Source organism: Papio anubis, chromosome 16, assembly GCF_008728515.1.
Source record: "Papio anubis isolate 15944 chromosome 16, Panubis1.0, whole genome shotgun sequence".
Lineage (NCBI taxonomy): Eukaryota > Metazoa > Chordata > Mammalia > Primates > Cercopithecidae > Papio > Papio anubis.
The window spans coordinates 35,071,420-35,090,137 of NC_044991.1; the positions used below are offsets into that span (position 1 = coordinate 35,071,420).

Consider the following 18,718-nt stretch of genomic DNA (forward strand, 5'->3'; position numbering starts at 1 on the left):
CCCATAGTTGCATTAGAACACAGCACACTCATTCATTTCTGTATCGTCTGCAGCTGCTTTTGCCATACGGAAGCAGAGTAATTGCAAGTGAGATCACATGGCTGGAAATCCTAAAGTATTCATTATTTAGCTCTTTAGAGAAAAAAATTGCCACTCTCTCGCCTCGCTGGTGGAACTCCTTAACAGATCACTGATGTTCAGTAGGTTAGATTAATTGGTTTATCTTTATATTAATAGGAGTTTCTTCTGCAGCATTAGACTACCTACAGTTTCTGTATTTTATGGAGCACAATCACAGTTGACATCTCATTGCTGGGGTGAAGAATAAACCCATATGCATTCTTCAAAACCATGACTCCTTTCTGTGCTTACCTCGTTGATGTATAGGGCTAGCCTATCAATTGTGGACATTTAGATTAGCAATCAGCCAAAATTATGAATGCATTAATTGGAGTTAGACTTTTAATTGCCTAAAATGTCAGAATCAATTTAACATAAAACTATAGGCACACGAAGCTGTTAGGATTGGAGCAGCTTTTTTTTTTTTTTTTTTTTTTTTTTTCTGACTGGCATGCAGAGTTTGTTGATTTAGGCACAAATCTAAGGTTAGATGAGACATAGCAGTCTGTATAATCCTTTTAAGGGGATGAATTGTTTGACAGATTTCTTTTTGTGGCCAGTTGTCTAATGGCATTCCATGACCTATCCAACTTTGTGTAGAGCACCCTATTCTGTTGCTGTTCATAAAAATCTGAATCTGTTGTCCCACCCGCAGCACCAATTGAAAATAAAAAACAGGAGAGGGAGGATAAAAATTGGCCTATACCGCCTCCTCCAATTGCAGAAACATCTGTACCGCCTCCTTCGGTGGTAGAAAAAAAATCCCAATACAAAGAATTTTACGCTCTGCTGTCATAGCTGGAGAGCCCTTAGGACCTTGCGCTTTTCCTATTTCGGTAAGGCCTGATCCAAATAATCCACAGTAGGTTATTCATAAACACACTCCACAAGAATTTAAGTTTTTGAAGGAATTAAAAACTAGTGTGGTCAATAATGGAGTACAAAGCCCATGGTTCCCAGAGGAAGGAATGCTAGACGTAGAACTCTGGGAACAAGTGGGGAGAAACCTTAAACAACATCAGGCGCAAAGGCATCAGGTCCTGATGAAGTCTTTAATGTTATGGGCTTTAATTTGAGCAGCCCTGGCACAGTTACACACAGAAGATCCTGAAAAGAGGAAGGAGAAGAAAGCGTCACCTGCCTTATCACCTCCTCTTCCCTCAGCCCCAATATCACCGGGCCAAAATAACAAAGAGGAAACAGGTCTTACCTAAGCCTCCTCCCCAATAGATAGGAAAAGGGACAGAGGATACGCTACAGCTATCAGTCCCTGTCCAGGCTCTGCTATAACCAGCACGGACCTAGGGGGACTGAACAAAAGAGGGGAACACGGGAATGAAAGACAAGAGAGAAAAGTATATTTGGAAGAAGGGGTCAGAGGGCACCTTGCCTCCAGTGGACAAGGGGCCTGAGCTTTACATAGCCCTCCGTATTAGGCAAAAGAGATAGCGAGAAAGGGTTTGGTTGTCAGGTAATAGTCGGCCATTTGGTTCATAGCAGGATTGCGAGACTGCATCCTTTGGACAATAGGCACTAGATTTCTCAATAGATAACTTCAAGGAGCCTGGCACCAGGAGGTGATGTCCTTCAGCAAACCTTTTGGTGGCAGGGCAGTGTGAATTTGCCCACATCCTGCATTCATGATGAACAGTTTGCTGTTTGATCATATAGCCTCCAGAGGAATGCTGAGTTGGTCGTGTCCCATGGGTCTTCAGCTCCTTGCAACTTTGCTACTTGAATAATGGCGAGATGCAGTAAAACCTGACAGCTTTATTATTTTATTATTAACTGTTTTTTTGAGATGGATTTTCGCTCTTGTCGCCCAGGCTGGAGGGCAATGGCGTGATCTCAGCTCACTGCAACCTCCACCTCCTGGGTTCAGACAATTCTCCTGCCTCAACCTCCCAAGTAGCTGGGACTACAGACATGCACCACTATGCCTGGCTAATTTTGTATTTTTAATAGAGACGGGGTTTCACTCTATTGGCCAGGCTGGTCTCAAACTCCTGACCTCAGGTGATCCGCCCACCTCTGCCTCCCAAAGTTCTGGGATTACGGGCATGAGCTTCTGTGCCTGGCCGACATCTTGATTGATTGATTGGATTGATTGAGACAGAGTCTCACTCTGTTGCCCAGACTGGAGTGCAGTGGCATGATCTCGGGTTCCCAGCTTCGAGCGATTCTCCTGCCCCGGTCTCTAGTAGCTGGGATTAAAGGCATACACCTGCCCAGGCCACCTCTGGCAGAGACAAGCCCCACGCCGCCGCATCCCTAAAACCCCATCCTGCAAGTGATCCACCCGCCCCAGTTGGGATTACGGGCATGAGCCACTGCACCCAGCCAGCTTTATTTTTTTAATTAATATTATTTGAGACAGGATCTTGTTCTGTTGCCCAGGCTGGAGGGCAGTGGCTCAATCTCAGCTCACTGCAACCTCTGTCTCCTGGGCTCAAGTGGTCCTCCCACCAGCATGTGGCAGCACACTTGGCTTATTTTTTTTTTTTTTTTTGAGACGGAGTTCAAGGCTGGTCGCCCAGGCGGAAGCGCATGCGGCCGGATCTCAGCTCACTGCAAGCCCTCGGCCCCGGGTTTGCACCATTCTCCTGCCCTCAGCCTCCCGAAAGTAGCTGGGACTACAGGCTCACCACCTCAGCCTGGCTATTTTTTTGTATTTTTAGTAGAGACGGGGTTTCACTGGGTTAGCCAGGATGGTCTCGATCTCCTGACCTCATGATCCACCCGTCTCGGCCTCCCAAAGTGCTGGGATTACATTTTTTTTTTTAATTTACAAAGAAAAAAGGTTTAATTGGCTCATGGTTCTTTGACCTATACAGGCTTCTGCTTTTGGGGAGGCCTCAGGAAACTTATTGCAATCATGGTGGAAGGTGAAGGGAAAGCAAGCACGTCTTCATATGGCCGGCAGGGGAGAGAGGAGGAGGGGAGGTGCTACACACTTTCAAACAACCAGATCTTATGAGAACTCTATCTTGAGAACATCAAGGGGGATGTCTGCCCCCATGATTCAATCATCTCCCACCAGGCCCCTCCTCCAACACTGGAGATTACAATTCGACATGAAATTTGAGTGGGGACACAGAGCCAAACCATATCAACTAGGAAACATAACACTAACTGTTGTAACACACTGCAAATTTTAGTTGGCTGGGCAGTGAAATACAAGTTCACTTCTCATTTATATAAAGTGCGATGTGGGTTGGTCCTGGGTTGGTGGTGTCATTTCTCCATGGGGTGATGCAGGGCCCAGGGTTTTTCTTGTCATAGCTTTACCATCTCCTAGAGCCTGGGAATCCTCTTCCTCCCGAGCACTGGAAACCTGGAGAGATCATCGGGGAAGCACACGTGATTTTGAAAAACCCTGGCTTGGACATGACCACCTCTCCTCTGCTTGTAGCCTATGGTTTGGCCATAACAAAGGCAAGGGTGGCTGGGAGATGTCATTTGTGGCTGGACAGCTGTTCCCAGCAGCCCCTCTATCTTCTGGAAGGTGAGGTCATGAATTTTTTGTTGGATCACTTTTGAATTTGTCACACCAATGAGTGCTGTAAAATTTGGAGTGGGAATTTACATAGAGAAAGCTAGAAAAACAACTGTGTGTTCAAGAGGCCAAGCCATCAGAGTTGAGCACAAACATAATTTGAATGCAGATTTGTCTCTGCTAGTTAATCTCACTTTACAGTTCTGTGTCATGGGTTATCCGGAAGGTTTCATGTACCGCCTTTGTGTGGAAGCATTTCCATAGATAGCAGATAAAGATCTTCTTAACCCTTTGTATTTTCCTCATATATCATTATAAATAGCTTATGCAATGCCATTTCAGTGAGGTTGACAGCTTCTACAACGAGGTCTGGATGCAGCATATCTTCTTGTTATATATAAAAAAGAGTGACAGCATTCATTGTTTATGGTGACATCAATGAAGTCTGCTTGTAGACTTTGCTGAAGTTGCCTATCAGCTTAAGGAGATTTTGGGCTGAGACGATGGGATTTTCTAAATACACAATCATGTCATCTGCAAACAGGGACAATTTGACTTCCTCTTTTCCTGATTGAATACCCTTTTATTTCTTTTCTGTCTGACAAGTTCTGGCTAGAACTTCCTGGCAACACTATGTTGAATAGGAGTGGTGAGAGAGGGCATCCTTGTCTTGTGCTGGTTTTCAAAGGGAATGTTTCCAGTTTTTGCCCATTCAGTATATTGGCTGTGGGTTTGTATAAAATAATAAGAACTTCATAAAGAGCTCTTATTATTTTGAGATACGTTCCATGAATCCCTAGTTTTTTGAGTGTTTTTAGCATGAAGGACTGTTGAATTTTGTTGAAGGCCTTTTCTGCATCTATTGAGATTATCATGTGTTTTTTGTCATTGTTTCTGTTTATGTGATGGATCGCGTTTATTGATTTGCGATTGTTCAACCAGCCTTGCATCCCAGGGATGAAGCCAACTTGATTGTGGTGGATAAGCTTTTTGATATGCTGGCGGATTCAGTTTGCCAGTATTTTACAGTAAGGATTTTTGCATTGATGTTCATCAGGGGTATTGGTCTAAAATTCTCTTTCTTTGTTGTGTTTCTGCCAGGCTTTGGTATCAGGATTATGCTGGCCTCATAAAATGAGTTAGGAGGATTCTCTTTTCATTGATTGAATAGTTTCAGAAGGAATGGTAACAGCTCCTCTTTTACCCTGGTAGAATTCATTGTAAATCCATCTGATCCTGGACTTTTTGGTAGGCCAGCTATTTATTGCCTCAATTTCAGAGCCTGCTATTGGTCTATTCAGGGATTCAACTTCCTGGTTTAGTCTTTGAGGTGTATGTGTCCAGGAATTTATCCATTTCTTGTAGATTTTCTAGTTTATTTGCATAGAGGTGCTTATAGCATTCTCTGATGGTAGTTTGTATTTCTGTAGGATCAGTGGTGATATCCCCTTTATCATTTTTTATTGCATCTATTTGATTCTTCTCTTCTTTATTAGTCTTGCTAGTGGTCTATCAATTTTGTTGATCTTTTCAAAAAACCAGCTCCTGGATTCATTGATTTTTTTGAAGATTTTTGTGTCTCTATCTCCTTCAGTTTTGCTCTGATCTTGGTTATTTCTTGCCTTCTTTTTTTGTAGACAGGAGGTCTCCCTATATTGCCCAGGCTGGTCTCAAACTCACAGGCTCAAACAATCCTCTAGCCTCAGCCTCCCAAAGTGCTTGGATTACAGGCATGAGCCACCACACCCTGCCTGACAGCTTTAATTCCTTCTAAATTAAATATCTGGAAACTTTAGAATGTTACAGTTAATATTTGTGGATGAATGATTCTTCCTGTAGCATTTTAGGGAGGTGAGATGTACAGACTCATTCCAAATGGAGCTCAGTTTGCTAAGTACAGTACTTAAACTGCCATTTTGATAGATTAACACTAGTAGTTAGAGGACATCTTCAAATTTGCAGGAAACAAGGTCCAAATAGAAGATTTGTAAGTCACTGTTTTCAATGGCTCATGCCTATAACCTCAGCACTTTGGGAGGCTGAGGCAGTCGGATTGCTTTAGGCTAGCAGTTTGAGACCAGGCTGGGCAACATGGAGAGACCCCATATCTAATTTGAAAATTAGCTGAGTGTAGTGGTGTGTGCCTGTGGTCCCATCTGCTCGGGAGGCTGAGGTGGGAGAATAGCTTGAGCTGAGGAGGTTGAGGCTACAGTGAGCTGTGGTCCTGCCTCTGCACTTTAGCCTCGGCGACAATGAGACCCCTTCCTAAAAAAAAAAAAAAAAAAGAAAAAGAAAAAGATTTGTGACTGTGAGACTTAATCTAGGAAGGAATGGAAATGAAACTGTAGTGATGTTTCTCCTGCATTCTTCCGTCTGCAGAATGGCACCATTGTCGTGCAGATGCTGATGCCCAGCATTGAGCCTGTCTCCTACCTTAGGAGAAGTTCCCTGGCCCTTCCCACCTACCTCTCCTGTGCAAGTTTATTACAACTGAATGGCCTCAAGAGCAAGTGTGCCTTCTGGTTTAAAGTTTTCTCAGATTAGGGCATTGCCAGGTTGATAGGGATGAAACAGAAGCAACCAGAAGAGAATCTTAGGCTCCCACATCTACCCAGCTACCACCAGCCCTTTCTGTTGTTCGCTGGATCCCATCCTTACTGAGGGACATCTTTCAGCAATTTCCTTTCCTCCTTGGATTTGCATCTTCAAAGTTCTCCCACCCTTTGAATCCACTCCACTTAGCATTTCACCGACACCGCCCACTGAAACTACTCTAGTCAGGCCACCAATGACCTTCACCTTGCTCTTCAATTGCCATTTCCTGGCCTCTTCTTATTTGTCCTATCGGTAGCATTTGAAGTAGCCAGTCACTGCTTTCTCCTAGATAAACTGTTTTTTTTCTCTTTCTGTTTTTCTTTTTGAGACGGAGCCTCACTCTGTTGCCTGTTGCCCAGACTGCAATGCAGTGGTCCAATCCTGGCTCACTGCAACCTCTGCCTCCTGGGTCCAAGCGATTTTCCTGCCTCAGCCTCCTGAGAAGCTGGGGTTACAGGCGAGTGCCACCATGCCCAGCTAATTTTTGTATTTTTAGTAGAGACGTGGTTTCACTATGTTTCCTAGGCTGGTCTCAAACTCCTGACCTTTAGTGATCCACCCACCTTTGGCCCTCTCAAAGTGCTGGGATTACAGGCATGAGCCACTGTGCCCAGCTGATAAACTTTCTTTACTTAGCTTTTGGGACATCACACTTCCTTCATTTTCTCCCCAGCTCACTGACTACTCTTCATAGTCTCTTTTCTGGTTCCTCCCATTTCCCTGACTTTCTGATATAGGAGTTCCCTCAGGGCTGCTTAATTATACTCACTCCTTTGGGGATCTCATTCACTTTTATGACTTTAAATACCATCTGTATGTATATGCTGATGACTCAAAATTATATCTTCCCTGGATTCTTAACACTTAGCTTGGCCAGAGGATAGAAAAGTAAATGCAGCCAATTAGTCCCGGAAAGGTGGTCAGTCATACTCACATTTTAAGAAATGCAAATCCAAACTATAAGAAGATACCACCTACATATATGAGATAAGCCAAAGTTTAACGTTTGACAGTCAGAGCTGGTGACCATGTAGGAAAAACAGGCCATCGTGTACTGGTGGAGGGAATATAAATTGGTGCAGCCTCCTTTGAGAATAATTTGGCATAATCTATCCCTTGAGCAATCATTCCCACTGCTAGAAATTTACCCTTGGAAATACTTTCACAACTTTTACAGGATACAGATACTAGAGCATTTCCTGCAGCACTGTAAACTCAAAAGGGTGGAAATGGAAACCACCCTTGGGTGCTCCAGGGACTACAAAATAAAATTTGGTGTATCTGCAAGATGGAATACTATGAGACTGAAAAATGTAAACAGAGGAGTTTCTTCTGCATGTTATGGATCATGAGATTCACAATGATTTATAGAAGCTGCTGACCAAAGTTTTCTTGGGGAAGTTTCCCTAGAAGTAGGATAAAAAAAGACTTCCTTTCATGCCCCTCCTTTTCTGTCCCCTTATTACTGAAGAGTGAGTGCAGGAGGATAAAATGTGGAGGCCCCTGCTTCCTTAATTACTGGTCTAGTCACAGCCATTCTTGAGGCCCACTTTCTCCATGAAGTATTTTTTATATCCTATGATCCCAAGCACTTTATTTCTTTAGTTCTCAACAGTATCCCCAAATTACCAGCCTGCATCTATCATCCTGCATTTATTGCAGGTTTTTTTTCTTTTCTTTTTAAGATGGTGTCTGGCTCTGTTGCCCAAGCTGAAGTGTGTTGGCGTGCCATCTTGGTTCACTGCAACTTCCACCTCCCAGTCACAAGTGATTCTTCTGCCTCAGCCTCAAGGTTAGTTGAGATTACAAGCACCCACCACCACACCTGGCTAATTTTTGTATTTTTAGTAGAGATGGGGTTTCACCATGTAGGCCAGGGTGGTCTTAACTCCTGATCTCAAGTTATCCGCCTGCCTTGGCCTCCCAAAGTGCTAGTATTACAGGCATGAACCACTGCACCTGGCCCATTTATTGCAAGTTTTTGAGAGCACTACTATATTTATTGTTCTTCCACAGCATAGATCTGTGCCAAATACAGAATAAGTTTCCAGGTATTTGTTGAAGTCAGAAGTGAAAATAAGAAGACACCAATTGAATAATAACTAAACAAGAACACATTCAAGTTCATACCAGCTGACAAACAAGGTCGTCAAAGTATTATCAGAATACCTAATAACTGCTACCTGGGCTTTATATACTTGGCTACACAGTTTCCAATATTCAGAATTGCAGAATCCTGCCTTCCCTATACTCCAAAATATGTGAATAAATCATGCAGTGGACAATGGCAGAAGTATAAGAAAGTATATGTCTTTCCCATACTGAAACTGCTATTTGTCATATTCTTTTTTTCTCTCTCTCTCACCCAGGCTGGAGTGCAGTGGCATGATGGCACCTCACTGAGAACCTCCACCTCCAGAGTTCAAGTGATTCTGGTACCTCAGCCTCCCAAATAGCTGGGACTACAGGTGTGTGTCACCTTGCCCCACTCATTTTTGTATTTTTAGTAGAGATGGGGTTTTACCATGTTAGCTTGGCTGGTCTCGAACCCCTGACCTCAGGTGATCCACCCACCTCAACCTTCCAAAGTGCTAGGTTTACAGGCATGAGCCTGAGTTTCTTATATACTTTGGATGTTAACCTCTTATCAGATATGTGGTTTACAAATATTTTCTCCCATTCTTTTGGTTGTGTCTTCACTCTGTTGATTGTTTTTTTCTTTTCTTTCTTTCCTGTGCAGAAGCTATTTAGTTTGATGTAATTCCATTTATATATTTTTGTAACCTGTGCTTTTGGAGTCATATCCAAAAAATCCTTGCCAATATCATGGAGCATTTCCCCTAAGTTTTCTTTTAGTAAGTTTTTAGTTTCAGGTCTTACATTTAAGTTTGCAATACATTTTGAGTTGATGTTTGGATATGGTGTGAGACAAAGTTCTGATTTCATTCTACCGTATGTAGTTATTCAGTTTTCTCAGCAACATGTATTGAAGAGACTGCCCTTTCCCCGTTGTGTATTCTTGGCACTTTTGTCAAAAATCAATTGACCATAAATGTATTGGTTTAGTTCTGGGCTCTATTTTGTTCTGCTGGTATGTCTGATTTCACGTGTCAACCTCAAAAATCTGAGACAGGTCTCAGTGAATTCAGAAAGTTTATTTTGCAAAGGTTGAAAATGTGTGCCTGTGATACAGCCTCAGGAGGTCCTGATGACATGTGCCCAAGGTGGTGGGGGCATAGCTGGGTTTTTTTTTTTTTTTTGAGACAGAGTCTCGCTCTGTTGCCTAGGCTGGAGTGCAGTGGTGCAATCTTGGTTCACCACAACCTCTGCCTCCCAGGTTCAAGCAGTTCTCTGCCTCAGCCTCCCAAGTAGCTTGGATTACAGGCTCCCACCACTTGCCCGGCTAATTTTTGTATCTTTAGTAGAGACAGGGTTTCACTATCTTTACCAGGCTGATCTTGAACTCCTGACCTTGTGATCCACCCGCCTCAACCTCCCAAAGTCTGGGATTACAGGCATAAGCCACCACACCTGGCCAGTTTTATACATTTTAGGGAGACATAAGACATTAATCAATATACGTAAGACATACATTGATTGGTTCCATCAGGAAAGGTGGGACCACTCAAGCACAGAGGGTGCTTTCAGGTCACAGGTAGGTGAGAGACAAATGGTTGCATTTTTTTTTGAGTTTCTGATTAGCCTTTCCAAAGGAGGCAATCAGATATGCATTTATCTCAGTGAGCAGAGGGATGACTTTGAATCGAATGGGAGGCAAGCTTGCCCTAAACAGTTTTCAGCTTGACTTTTCCCTTTAGTTTAGTGATTTTTGGGTCTCTAAGATTTATTTTCCTTTCACATTTCCCCCCTTTTCTTTTTAAAATATTTTGGAGAAAGCATTTTAGAAGAAAGTGAGTCTCTGGTCTCAGGTTTTCTCTGATCATTTACGACTAGGATGGTTTACTCCTAGATGTGCAGGTCCTGAGTTAAGAAAACTCATTTTTAGCAGGTTGAGAATTCTCATGTTCTATGAAGAGAAAACCGGGAGAAAAAGGGAGAAAAACAACAACAAACAAAAGAACAATCCTGGAAAATCAATATAGACCACATTACTCTGAAGTCTGTACATCAGTAGGCAGGTATGAAAGTGGCTTATGTATGTAAATAGGTTGCTGTTACTTTCTTCTGACATTAAGTTGTCCAGATTCATTTTGCAGGGCTTTAAGAAATCACATCTTAGTTTTCAGTGATTTCAAATTAGGAAAAATGTGGCAAAAAAAGGAAAAGAAAGAAGAAAAGTATTGAAAACATTATTTTGGAGACCAGTAACCAGGAAAAATTAGAATTCAGTTCAAACTGTTGAAAATAATAAAAATTGAAAACAAGCAAGACTAGAATCTAAGAACAGGTGTACTATAGTTTTTGAAACAGAATTTTTCTCTCCTAGTTTCCCATTTTTACTAAAGACAAATCATGATAGGACCAATTTGGCTTATTATACTTGGCCAGATTATTTGTATAAAGTGCAGCAAGAATAATGATTTTTTCAATAGGTTTTTAAAATTGGCTTTGATGGAACTTTTTTCATAGAAGGAATCTCAGATAAGACTTTTAAAGCCAAGCACAGCCATGGATTTGTACCATCAAATACTCATGAATTGGGTGGACTCCTCCCTCTTGAGGCTTTAAAATAATCCTAGTCCTTGAGCCTGTCAGAAAATGACAGTCTCTACTTACTACAGGTCAGGAGCCCTGTGCAGGGACTGTGTAGATGAGGTGTGGGCCAGTTTTCTCAAGGAGTTTTGGATGGCTCTGCTGACCTCAAAGAGTGCAGCCTGGGTCCAAGCCTGTGCCCTGAGGCACAACCAGATTCTCAAATTGTAGTCCTGCACCCCAGCCTGATTCTACTTCCCAGGGAAGATTACACACAAAGAAGGGCAACTCCCAGCCCCTGGGACAAATCAGGTAGGAGAGTGTTCAGCACTGGGATTTTGTTCATGAAAGGCACTGAGTCTGAGCAAAGCGTCAGCCTGGAAAGCACTTTTGGACTGCAGCCTGAAAGGACCAAAGCAACACTTAAGCATGTCAAAAAAGATTACTCAGTCTCTTGATAGTCTAGTCCATGGCTTAATTTTGTCTTCAATGAGACCATGAGTTATCAGCCTGAGTCCGAAAGTTTTTCCCTGTCTCATGTCCAGCCCCAAAGTTATCAGAACCACTGAGGGAGGCACCCCATCTGAAAGCCTTAACAGCCATTCAGAAAGTCCCACCTCCCAAAGAGACCCAAAACCACCAAATGTCCAAGCACAGTGCCCATGCCCAGAATGATGCAATGATACCCACACCTCCACACCAACACAATTTCACCACTGAGGAACCACACTTAAGTCCTATCAGAATTATAGGATTTTTTCATAATTTTGGAACACATCAATAATATATTTATACAAATACAGCCCAAAGAAAACCAAATAGCATTTCATATTTGACAATGTTTCCTGTATAATTTTTGTACCAAAAAAAACCCCATATATGTCATTTTTGGACTTTAGGGAACTTTATACCTTAAAGGATTCATTAGGTCAGAAAAAGACATAATTTATAATTTCACTTTGGAAAGTTTGTCAAATATCAAAGGTTTAAACACTCAATATTACAAAATGAGATTACAGGTCATTGTAAAATATGTTATTCATTTAACTGAAGTGATAACATAAGGATTTCAAAAAAGGGTGAAAACCTTCATTCTTTCAGAGAGGAGACTTAATTTTCCAAATAAGCCCTAATAAAAACAGGTGTGATGAAGCCAATTAGATTTGTTTTTCAAAATTTTATAAACAATCTATAAAATTTTAATGTTAACCATAAGATATAACTTCCATAAGCTTTTTATACCATTTATAACCTTTATTTGGGAGTCAGTTAATGCTTAAGAAAACCTTGTTAATCTGACACAGGGGCCTATATGCTGGTCTTGCATTTGTGTGTCTTTGACATTAAAGAAACTGAACTATTTTATCTCTCAAAATCAGCCCATACAATCCCACATGCCCACCTTTTCCTTGATAGTCTCTTGGTCTTGAGGAGTTGAATAGGTTTCATTTCTGTAGTTTGAAATGTAGTTTATTTTGATTGGCATCTTTTACCAGGCCTGAAGATGAGGCTTTAATTGCTGTCAGTTTTTAAGATTTAGTGGGACTTGGTGTCCTTTTTAGACCCAGGAGTCAAGGCCTTATAAATCAATGTCACAAGGACTGTAAAAGCATATACAGAAAGATATATGGATGTAATAAATTTAATTTAAAAAGTTGTTTTAATCTCAGTTTTTTCCTAAGCAAAGCAAAACTTAGTAATAATGGCATGGGAATTGTTTCAATAAATCGTAAAATCTGTTAGGCCAGTTACCAAAAGGCAAAAGAAAACACCTTCCTCACTGCACTGAATATTACGTTGGAAGAAAACATTTTGTTTAGACCTTAAGAAAATATTGTTAGCATCAGACCTCAACAAAGAGAACTTGAAAAAACATATATGAGCTGAAAATGAGTTGAAGGAGGGCATTACTATTTCAGAAGGGAGAGAAAACAAAAAAATGGTGAGGTGCAATAAAAGTTGAACTTTGGGTTAAAAAAAATTAAAATATATTATAATCTATTAAGAGTAAATCAATCCCTTAGGAAAATTTCATTGTTTGAAGCAATATTTAATATATAAGTGTTGTTTTTGCATCAAGCCCAATGTCTAGAAAGATCACTATAATTTCCTTTTAATTATAGACAACTTGATCATATAAATTTTTTTTTTTTTTTGACAGAGTCTCATTCTGTCGCCCAGGCTGAAGTGCAGTGATGTGATCTCAGCTCACTGCAACTGCAACATCTGCCTCCCAGGTTCAAGTGATTCTCCTGCCTCAGCCTCCCAAAAAGGTGGGATGACAGGTGTGCACCACCATGCCTGGCTAATTTTTGTATTTTTATTAGAGACAGGGTTTTGCCATGTTGGCCAGACTGGTCTCCAACTCCTGACCTCAGGTGACCTGCCCACCTTGGCCTCCTGAAGTGCTGGGATTACTGACATGAGCCACTTGCCTGGCCTCTTTCTTTTTTTCTTTTTTTGGGAAATAAATCTTCTTATTGTGACTTACACAGACTGTTCATGACTTGGACTTTCTGGTGTGTTCTAAACATCCCTCTTTCTTTAAATTTTTTGAGACAGAGTCTCGCTCTGTCGCCCAGGCTGGAGTGCAATGGTGCAATCTTTGGCTTCCTGCAAACTCCCCCACCTCCCAAGTTCAAGCCGCATTCTCCTGCCTCAGCTCTCCTGAGCAGCTGGGACTACAGGCACCACCACCACACCCAGCTAATTTTGTATTTTTAGTAGAGAGACGGGTTTCTACCCATGTTGACCAGGATGGTCTTGATCTCTTGACTCCTTGTGATCCCCCACTGCCTCCCAAAGTGCTGGGATTATATAGGCACGGAGCCTGTCACCACACCTCAGCCTCTGATTTTCCTTTGAATAATAGATACCAAGTTGTAGGATTGCTTCATTGTATGGCAGTTCGATTTGTAGTTTTAAAAAGAACCTCCGTATCATTTTCCATAATGGCTGTACTAATTTACATTCCCAGCAGCAGTGTATAAGAATTGCCTTTTCACCACATCTTGCTTTTTTTTTTTTGTCACTTTATTGAATTTGTTTATTCTAAGTTTTTTGGTGAAGTCTTTAGAATGTTCTATATTTAAGATCATCTTGTCTGTAAAGAGGTATAATTTGCCTTTCTGTTTTCCAATTTGGATGCCTATTTCTTTATCTTGCTTGATTCTAAGACTTCCACTACTATGTTAATAAGAGAGGTGAAAGTAGGCATTTGATTCATGTTTCAGTTCTTAGAGGAAAGACTTTCAGCTTTCCCCTATTCATTATGATGATAGCTGTGGGTTTGTAATAGGCCTATATTATGTTGAGGTATGTTTTTTCTATGCCTAATTTGTTGACGGTTTTTATCAGGACGGAATGTTAACTTACATCAAATGCTTTTCTTGCATCTATTGAGAAGATCAGTTTCTTTTGGTCTTTCAATCTACATAGACAGGACGACATTGATTTGTATATGTTCAACCTCTTTTGCATCCCTGAGGTAGAGCCCATTGATCATGGTATCTTTTTGATGTGTTGCTAGGTTCAGTTTGCTAGTACTCTTGAAGATTTTACTGTATGTTCATAAGGGACTTTTTGGCTGTTGTTTCCTTGGTATCAGAGTAATGCTGGTCTCATAGATTAAGTTTGAAATAATTTCTGCCTCTTCATGTTTTTGAACACTGAGAATTAATGTTAGTTGTTCTTTGCTGACCAGCAGCAATGCTGAATCATCCCAGATTTTTCACTCTTGGGAGACTTTTTATTATGGATTCAATCTCGTTACTTATTATTAGTCTGTTCAGGTTTTGTATGCCTTTTTTTTTTTCAAGATTGAAAAATTGCTATTTATTTTAAAAAACTTCTGAATTAAATAGGGAAATGGCAATAACTGGTATATACATTAATTCAAAATATTTTCACTGAGCACTAAATAGAATAGTTTCCAATCTTTTCACTAAAAACCCTTTAAAGAATACCTAAAACTGGCCAGGCGCGATGGCTCAGGCCTGTAATCTCAACACTTTGGGAGGCTGAGATGGGCAGATCACGGTCAGGAGTTTGAGACCAGCCTGACCAACACAGTGAAACCCCATCTCTACTAAAAAATACAAAAAAAAAAAAAAAAAAAATTAGCTGGGCATAGTGGCAGGCACCTGTAATCCCAGATACTCAGGAGGTTGAGGCAGAATTGCTTTGAACCTGGGAGGCTGAGATTGCAATGAGCCGAGATGGCATCATTGCACTCCAGCCCTGGCAACCGTGTGAGACTCTGTCTCAAAAATAAATAAAGAAAGAAAGGCCGAGTGCGTTGGCTCATGCCTGTAATCCCAGCACTTTGGGAGGCCAAGTTGGGTGGATCACAAGGTCAGGATTTCAAGATCAGCCTGGCCAAGATGGTGAAACCCTGTCTCTAATGAAAATACAAAAAATTAGCCAGGTGTGGTGGCACGTGCCTGTCATCCCAGCTACTCTGGAGGCTGAGGCAGAGAATTGCTAAACCCAGGAGGGAATGAGGCTGTAATGAGCTAAGATCGCGCCGCATCGTGACTCCAAAAGCCTATAAATAGAGTGAGACTCTTTGTCTCAAAAAAAAAAAAAAAAAAAAATGCTTAAAACTTAGTTTATTTAGGTCTTTAATCAAGAAATCTAAAGCTGCTAATCAGAGTTTTGAATCACCATTAGATCACTAGGCTAACAACCTTGAGATAATATAATGTGGGTTTTAAAAGCTTTGTTTAAACTATACATTCTAACAGAGGGGATTCATTGGTCTCAGGCAATTAATCACAGGTTCAATGCCAGATACTGTATATACACAGACAAAACAGAGTAATAGCTATCATTTATAAGGATAAATAACATATGGTCCTGGTATATTCAAAGGGAATAATGTCTAATATTTATGGGTGTACAATTAGTGATGGGCAGGGAGACAGATACAAATGACTAACCCACAAGGGAGAACCTAAAAAGGACGATAGAAGAGATAAAAGTCCTGTGCCCTAAGGATGCAGCAGAAAAGGTGCTGGGAGGCTTTAGGGACCAGGTGGCATCTAGGTCAGATCAAGAGATGAATGGATGTCAGTGTGTGTGGGAGGGACCTTCAAGGCTGGAGAAAACAAGGTGAGCCAAACACTGAGCCACAGGAGTACTCCCTGCTCAGATGACAGTGAAGCATTTGTTCTGAGTAAAAAGATGTAATCTAATAAAAGACTGCATAAAACACTGGAAAATCTCACGCAATGAGAGCCTGAAACAATGCTTGTATTTCTTAACAGCAATTCAACAGAGTATCTGAGGTGGCCTGTGGAACGAACAAGAGAGCAAAATATCTTCCCAAAGGCAGAGGCGCCGCATGCTCTTGGTGGAGGTTAAGTAGCCAAGGATCGCACCCGCAAGCCCACCTCCACCCTGAGACCCCAGTCCCTTGGAATCAACTCCACAGCAAAAATCTTCCTCAATGGAAAATCTCTCTCTTCCCAAAATGTAAAATAAAAACAATATAAGCAAACAAAACTGAAAACAAAAAAAGATAATCAGAGCAAGCTTTAGCCTCTCATACTTCACCTATGCCCCAACTGCCATGTTACTGAGAACAGGGTCTGCCCCATTACTTAAATGGATTCCTTATTGCAGAACATGACAAAATTTAGCATATCACTGATCCTACTATGTCCCTCCCTATAAAAAAAAAAAAAAAGTAAACCAACACCACACAAAATATAACCTTACCCTGAATAAAAGTCAGCCTCAACCTAAGGATCCTACTGTAATGTGACTACCCTAACCCAGGAAACCTTAATCCTATTCTGACCTATTCACACAAAAAATCCCCATTCTAAGAGCTTTGGAAGCATTACAAACATGGTTGCATTAGATTCCTCTTCTGAAGTATTCTGAAGTCTTGAAACAGCAAATTTACATATTTTTCTATACTACCACTGAAGGGTAATTATCATAAAAGGCCTACAACCAAAATCCTAATCTCCTGATTCTCAGGCTATTGCAATTTTTTTTCCCTCAGATCAAATAATAGGAAATACACACAAAAAAATGAAAAGTCATACAAACATAAAAACACAGAATCTATAAGTGTCACCACACTGACAGTCTTAACTGTGCTAAAGAGAAAAAGAATTTGGTTTACTCAAGCTCTGGGCATTTTGTAAAGTACTTAAGACATTAACAGCTTATAAAAATAGTGAAAAAAATTTAGGTGGGAGCATAAAACTAACTCCTTCATTCAAAATCCCAAGTTCACGAGAAGGGATTTGTGGCAAACTGTCTGCACAGGGCGGCCTCAGACACCAGCCCAATCTTGGGCTGATGGCCTTGACCTTTGTGCTCAGGTCAGCTTCTGGGGTGCAGGGATGTTGGCAGATGCCTGCTTGAGGTACACGGAGGAGCCCTGAGGGCTGCTGGCTGGTGTTCTGTGCTGCACATTTGATGCCCTTCAGCCCCTGTTGCCAATGCCTCAGCTTTGTCAAGTGCTTCTGGACAGTGTGTGTTTCTGTTGTAATTCATTCCTTAGTTCTGAGACATCCTCTTTGGTAACTTGCTCTGGTGTCTGGACAAAAAATTGCAATCGTTTTCTGTAGGAAAACATTCTGCCTGTGTTGCAATATCCAGAAACTCCTAGATATACTGATCAACACCAGTTTAAATGTTTTCCTGATCAATGCCATTGACATAGTCCTCACTCACCAGAGAAGCTAAGCAAGCCTTGAAAGATGACTCCAACTCATTCACCCGGTACTGTTAGAAGGTCTCAGAGTATCTGGTGCTGCCTGAAGAAGTGAAGCCTGGCCCCGGAGCTCCAGTGTGGGTGGTGGGATCCCTGGTAGCTGCTAAAAGAACATATCACCTAGTGGAGCCACCATGTCTTGAATAGCCTGTATTTCTTCATGATTCAACCTTGTTATATAAAATGCATCTAGGAATTTATTCGTTTCCTCTAGGTTTTCCACTTTGTTAGTGTGTAGTTGCTTATAAGAGTCTCTAATGATCCTTTGCATTTTTGTGGAATCAGTTGTAATGTTTTCTTTTTCATTTCTAATTTTGTTTATTTGAGCTTCCTCTTTGTATTGTTGGTTAGTCTGGCTACTGGTTTATTGATTTTCTTTATCTTAAAAAAAAATAAAACAAACCAACAAAAAAAACCACACAACTTTCCCTGTGATTGTTTCCTTGTAGATTTTGTCTCTATTTTGTTTTATTCTGCTCTGATCTTTATTCTGTCTTCCTTTTACTAATTTGGGGTTTGGTTTTTCTTTCCTTGAGGTGTCTCATTAGGTTATTTGAAGTCTTTCTGCTTTTTGACTCTAGTTATTAATTGTTACAAATTTCCCTCATGGCAATGCTTTTGTTGTATCCCATAGGTTTTGAGATGTGTGTTTCCAACATTTTTTAATTGAAGAAATGTTTTTATTTCCTTCTTAATTTCTTCATTGACCATCATTCAGGAATATGTTAATTTCCACGTATTTGTAGTTTCTAAAGTTCCTCTTGTTATTGATACGTAGTTTTATTCCATTGTTGTCTGAGAAGATACTAGATGTGATTCAAATTTTTTTTTTTTTTTGAGATGGAGTCTCGCTCTATCGCCCACACTGGAGTGCAGTGGCGGATCTTGGCTCACTGCAAGCTCCACCTCGTGGGTTCATGCCATTCTCCTGCCTCAGTCTCCTGAGTAGCTGGGACTACAGGTGCCCGCCACCACGCCCAGCTAATTTTTTGTATTTTTACTAGAGACGGGGTTTCACCATATTAGCCAGGACGGTCTTGAACTCCTGACCTTGTGATCTGCCCGCCTCAGCGTCCCAAAGTTCTGGGATTACAGGCCTCAATTTTTAAAAATTTGTTGAG

The 18,718-nt window shown here is 41.1% G+C and overlaps 1 pseudogene; it reads right to left on the reverse strand.

The window, feature by feature from the left end:
* Window positions 1-15,432: 15,432 nt before the first annotated feature.
* Window positions 15,433-18,480, reverse strand: LOC116270777 (annotated as a pseudogene).
* Window positions 18,481-18,718: the final 238 nt, after the last annotated feature.